The 6000-nt window shown below is 40.3% G+C and overlaps 1 long non-coding RNA gene across 1 annotated transcript in view; it reads left to right on the top strand.

Moving 5' to 3' along the window:
* The first annotated feature begins 1657 nt into the window (after positions 1-1657).
* The window catches only part of LOC124721172, a 93978-nt gene continuing 89635 nt past the window's right edge, over positions 1658-6000 (top strand). Inside the window, exon 1 of the long non-coding RNA XR_007006285.1 lies at positions 1658-1715. This is a non-coding gene — a long non-coding RNA (uncharacterized LOC124721172). The remainder of the gene's footprint in view (positions 1716-6000) is intronic.

The following is a 6000-nucleotide window of genomic DNA, read 5'->3' as shown; positions in this document are numbered from 1 at the left end:
GAATGAATTCAGCAAGCAGTAAACAAAAACACAAAACACCCTGTAGGTCACTTGCAACACTGACCGGAACGTCGGTAGTTTTACATATTGACAATACGGTCACACACACACACACACACACACACATATATATATATATATATATATATATATATATATATATATATATATATATATATATAATATTGACTGTGACGTTGGCCGCAGGGAAGTCTACGTTTGTGTTTAAAGAGTATTTGATTTTTCATTTTTCTCTCAGAAATCTTTAACAATCTTTCATAAAATATCGATAGTTAAGAATGTGTATTTGCAATGAAAACTAGAAGTTTGTGTGGACTAAACACTGTTAAGACGCATTTCGGAAACTCAAAAATGTCTTGCTTAGTGACAGATGTTTAGTACGGTACATTTTGACACTGCCATGCCGGTAGTTTTGCAAGTCGACGCCACTTCCAAAAAAGTCTTAGTAATTAGTTCTCGGGTGCCAGCAAAGCTAAAACAACTCTGTGATATAAACGACGAAAATCTCAAGGAAAAAGGTACAAGTTTTTTCAAAAACACAAAGAGACGTATAAAGCCGCAGTGCCCAAATTGCATAAATTTGCAAAAACCGATCATGAAAACGCTACTGAAGCGACGTGGCTCCCATGTTACAGGATAGGCCGAACTGTAAAACCACATACAATTGCAAGGAACTTAGCTAAACCACACATGTTAGAAACAGCTGTATACCTGAAGAAGGCGCGGCAAATAAAGTTGCAGCAGTGCAATGTTCTAACAATGATGTGTTTGGTGGCAGTCAAAAAATATCCGAATACATTGAAGATGCACTCATCCGCAGATTGAATCCTGCCGATATGTTTGCAGCGCAGCTTTATGAAAGTACTGATGTAGCTAGTCTATCAATATCACTTGTATTCTTGAGATATACCTTCGGTACATCTATCGAAGAAAATTTACTGCTCCGCACACGTTTGGGAACCAACGCAGCTGAAGAAAAAATATTTGAGGTCATACATTGTTACATGAATAAACAGAGCATAAATTGGAAGGAATGTATTGACGTATGTAGAGACGGGGATCGCAGCAATGGTAAGAAAAATAAAAGTCACCTATCAAAAATTAAAAATATTACGTCGAGATGAATGTTGTATGTTAACTGGAGACCTAGAAACGACGGAGAGGCTCCGTCCCCGCCGCAGCCGCAGTGGTCCACAACCCCACGACGACTACCGCAGTTCACTTCACCCCTCCGGGGCCCCACACCGAACCCCGGGTTATTGTGCGGTTCGGCCCCCAGTAACTGTGAACTAACTGCAAAGCATGGAATTGTATCACTGGGAAAATGTTTTAGTTAAGGTTTTTGTATTAATTTTAAATTGCAGTGTCTTTCACTAGAGGTAGTACTAAATAAAACACGAAAAATTGTGGCTGAAGGCGTTTTTAATTCATACCTCCAGTGTACGTTTGAAGCTGCGAAATATGGATAAAATTAAGTTGCAATGTCTTTCATTTATAACAATTTGATGTGGCGTTCCATATGATAAAAGAGCATTGTTGAGTGCCATAACAGTTTAGGAACCGCTGCTTTGGTATATAGTCTTCACACACTGCTCGGAATAGCGTAGTAGTGGGGAGCTGGGGTACCCGCTGGGTAGACTGATTGCGCTCGCCGGTAGCGCAAATGTTGGCTGGACCTGCAATAGCTGGATGACGTAAGATAACCATTTCGAAAGCTACAATTTAATTATGTTTTATTCTGTGTGTGTTTTGGAGAGAGTGTATGGAGGACATACGTTAAGTGTAGATATTTTATTTTGTTAAAAATGTGGAAAATTTATGCGTGGGAAAGTTCTTGTGCAATCGTGAATCACGTGACGTGTATCCAGTATGTAAGCTTTTGTTTAAAAGCAGCCAGAAGAAGTGTTAGGTGTAAAATCAATTAGCAGTTCATTTCTGGAGATAATTCGGATTTTGTTTTATTTAAATTAAATATGATTTCGTAAATTCAGAGTTTCTTTTATAAACCGCTAGCAGAAATCTGTCGGATTACTTAGGAATTGCCGCGAGTATTAGAGTGCATTTTACACGTTTTGTGTAGTGTTTTATGCTACAGTTCTGTGTCTCGAACAGTCGCTCGAGATCCGTCTTGCCGTGAAGGTGAATGTGGAACTGCGCCACTGGTGAGATAAAGCAAGTCTTTTGTCAATTCCTTCATCGTAACTGTGAAGCGACAACAGTTTTAAATGTTTGAGTGAAAATTTTAAGTACCTGGAAGTTATTTGCGTGTGACCTTTCTTGTCATACTTCAAATCCGCGTGACGCATTTCGTGAACATCTCGAAACATTTGGACGAGCACTTCTTTCTTTTCTTACATGTGATAACATTGTAGTAAAAGCAGTAACTAACTTGCAACAATAGTAGTTTAGTCAGTATATACGGGCATGCTATTTACCATTTGTTTTGGAGGCTATAAAGCCTAATTAATTGAATTTTGAACTTTTTCACAAAAGTTATTTAGAATCCTGCACACCTGAAATTATTGCAAACTTACAGATGTTGCCCAAACTTGAGTTATGTGGCCTTTGCTTGGTAGGTACATAGTCGATTTTTCTTCAACGCTGCTTTTGTTGGCTGAACCACTACCTATCAACGCAGAGTAAAGGGGACACACTGCAAGAAGCCTCTCGGTGTAGGTGGAATAAGCTGTTGTAGCTATGAAAAACGAACCCGCCCTGCTGCAGTGGGGTTACTGAATCATCAACAAAGCTGCAACTCGGCCTTTACCTTGCTGGAGAAGAGAATGGGACGGGGGTGACAAAATGTAGGTACTGCCAACAACTTCATCAACTATCTCGAAGCTAAAAACAGATAAAGCATCAAATGCAAAAATATGTTGTGCCAAAGGTAAATTAACCACTAAGCTGCCGTTCCACAGTCTTATAATGCGCGGAGGCAGAGAATTGCCTCCTCAAAGGAACACACTGTTTACTATAAGATACAACTTGATATTGCAGTTGTTTCAATACCGGGCAACGCAAGACCTTGTATGTATGTAAGTTAATAAGGCTGATCACCACTCCCGTGTCTACTTTAAATTCGACCAGTTGTCTACCCACTACCAACATCAGCAAAATACATCGGGGTGACACGTGCGGGGTGTCCGACGACCGACCCATGACACACTAACTGCCATAAACAATTGTCATATGGCATACTAGGTGGCACACCCTACACGTGGCCTCCACATCTAAGCTGTCTGATTGAACATGCAACAAATAATGATTGGGGCAGCACAGCTGGCTTGTCCAATGAGCAGAAGGCGAGCAATGCTGAGGTTCCAAAAAACACATCAGGCAGGAGTTACGAAACTGCTGTTGACGCAAATCCATTGAGTGTGATGGAGGTGAACACTGGCAGCACCGCGACACCACTGTATCAAACTCATCAACGGTGGCGACACATGGCGAGAAACGGGTTGCCTGAGGAACCCAACAAGCCACTGGGGCTTGTTTATCATGCACACCTAATTGTGCCGTCTCGCACTTGTCAGAAATGATGTCTCTTGGCAACCCTGTAAGTTTGTGCAATTCCACAGTCTGGGCAGTATTGGCTAAAGACGGGTCAGACGAGGTAACACCCTAGTCTGAACCTCAGGATCAGGTGATAACTGGACAATCACACCCAGAATTAGCTAGTCAGCAGATGAGTTAGCATATTGGGGACAATCAAAATGACATTTGTGGGAGAGACACTGCAAATTGGCTATCCAGGTCACATATGACTGGCCAGGGTACTTGACGTGCTGATTAAACTGCAACCGAGCTACCGCTACCATGTGGGTTTGATGTCCAAAATACTGCATATGCAACAGGCATCGTTCACCAAATGGGCATATCTCAGGCTCAGTGGAGCTCTTCAAATTTTGGACAACTTTGTATAAACCCACATTGTTGGAGAACAACAAAGCAGCTTTATCAACTGGTTAACGATATGCCATACCTGGCTGTGCAGCAAAAATCAGTGCAGGCAATTTTCCCACCTTTCTTTTGACTCATTGAAACCGGCAAACGATGTTGGGGGTGAGGAAGAAAACTGGCCCACCATCTATATGGCATGGGAAAGAAGCAATCCTGCATTCTGGTTTATCAGTACCTGTATCTGCTCCCGCTGCTTTTGCTGCTGTTCCTTCTGCAGCCGCAACTGTTCATGCCACCATTGCACAGATGCTGGGTCCATGGGGGTCCAGAATTAACATTATGAAAAGGGAAGAAAAAAATAGAGACATCACATGAGGAAGAAATCCTTCATTGGCACTTTAGTATCTACACAGGTGTGACAATGTTGCTAAACAACACTGTAGCCACAAGGTACTGTACAGGCACATGGTGGCACAACAACAAGCTGGAGAACAGAACCCTGCAGGAGGAAATGAAAACTCACTATGAGAATCGATCTGCGTGTAAACAAAAATTCTGAAACCACTTAGAGGCATGAATGGGGATCAACACAACACATGGCCAGCACCGGTAGCTGATGACTGAGCACACTAAAATGGCACACAGCATGAAATACAAGGAGAGGTCAGCTGTGGCTGAACTCAGCATTAGAACTGTGTGACACCCAGCTTACTGCTTCCAGCCGGTAAACACTTCTGTCAGTGGGTTGCCCATATCATGCATTACCTGCACCCCCCCCCCCCCCCCCCCCCCCCCCCCCCCCCGTGGCAGCTGTCTGCATTATTCCGCCACAGTAACCACACCAGTTCATCCACCTTCATCACGATTCTCGTTGACGGGGATGCTAAAGAAAGCAGTTTGTTATTGGTATAAAAATATTCACTGGCAGGAAATTCTTTCAAGACTATTTCAAAAAAGTTCCCACTTGAATTTTATAAATTTCCTGGAAGTTTGTTATAAAATTTGGTCTGCATGTAAAAGGGGCTGTTATCAGCACTTTTTGTGTTACGTCTTTCCAGATGATAATCATAGTCCTTCCTAGTGATGTAAATGTGCACATATCTATTTTTAGACCATTGTACTGCTTGTATTTTAAAATTAGCTGAACAGTTTTGTAAACATATATTGATGGCAGTCTTAGTAGATTCTTACTTTTTCAATACCTTTGCTGGACTGATTATAACTAAACTTACACACAATCCCAACAGATGTTTTTTGAATGATGGATATCCTGTTTATATGTTTGGCAGTAGCACACCCCCATATTTCAATTCAATATATGAGCTGTGGATACACTACAGCATAGTAAATAGTACTCATTTGCTCATAATTAAGAACTTGTGACATTGTCCTCATTGGATAAATTGATTTTTTTTGTTTTGTTTTTGGCATAAAAGATCAACATTTTGCTCTCAAGAGAGATACCTGTCTACCTTTATGCCAATGAAAACAGTTTTATTATCCTGTTTTATTCTTGTGCCATCTTCAAATACAATATTTTATTGCACACCATCTGGTTGGTGGTGCATTTGAAAGTCCATTACTCTTGTTTTACTAATGTTTAAGCATAAGTGGTTGTTTTGGCAACAGTTCTTCACCCTTAGTAAGACACCAGAATAATTCTGGGCCAGGTCAATCTTGTTAGGTCCCCAGTTAAATTGTTGTGTCATCTGCATAGTTAAGCAGAGATGTGCAAAATAGTTTATTAAAAGTATTGAAGTGCAAAATGTAAATACTTGTTTTTTTATATATATTTAAAATGTAAATGCAAAATGGTTTTAAAAAATTATTTAAATACAAAATGCAAATACGTTTCCAAAATATCTTTCTTCAAATAAAATTCCTCTAGTTATTGAACATTTTACATCCCATTCATGTCACTGATTTTAACACCAATAATTGTTCAAATATTTCATCTTTCATGTTCCACCAGTATGGGCTCATTATCATTCCAGCAAAGGAAATTAGTCATTCAGCAGTAGCAGAACTTGGTGAACAAGTATTATATTGTAAAAAAAGTGTTTTTTACAGTTGAGTATC

The sequence above is a fragment of the Schistocerca piceifrons genome, chromosome X (assembly GCF_021461385.2).
Source record: "Schistocerca piceifrons isolate TAMUIC-IGC-003096 chromosome X, iqSchPice1.1, whole genome shotgun sequence".
Lineage (NCBI taxonomy): Eukaryota > Metazoa > Arthropoda > Insecta > Orthoptera > Acrididae > Schistocerca > Schistocerca piceifrons.
Note: the sequence above shows the minus strand (reverse complement) of the source record. Positions and strands in the feature narration are given on the sequence as shown.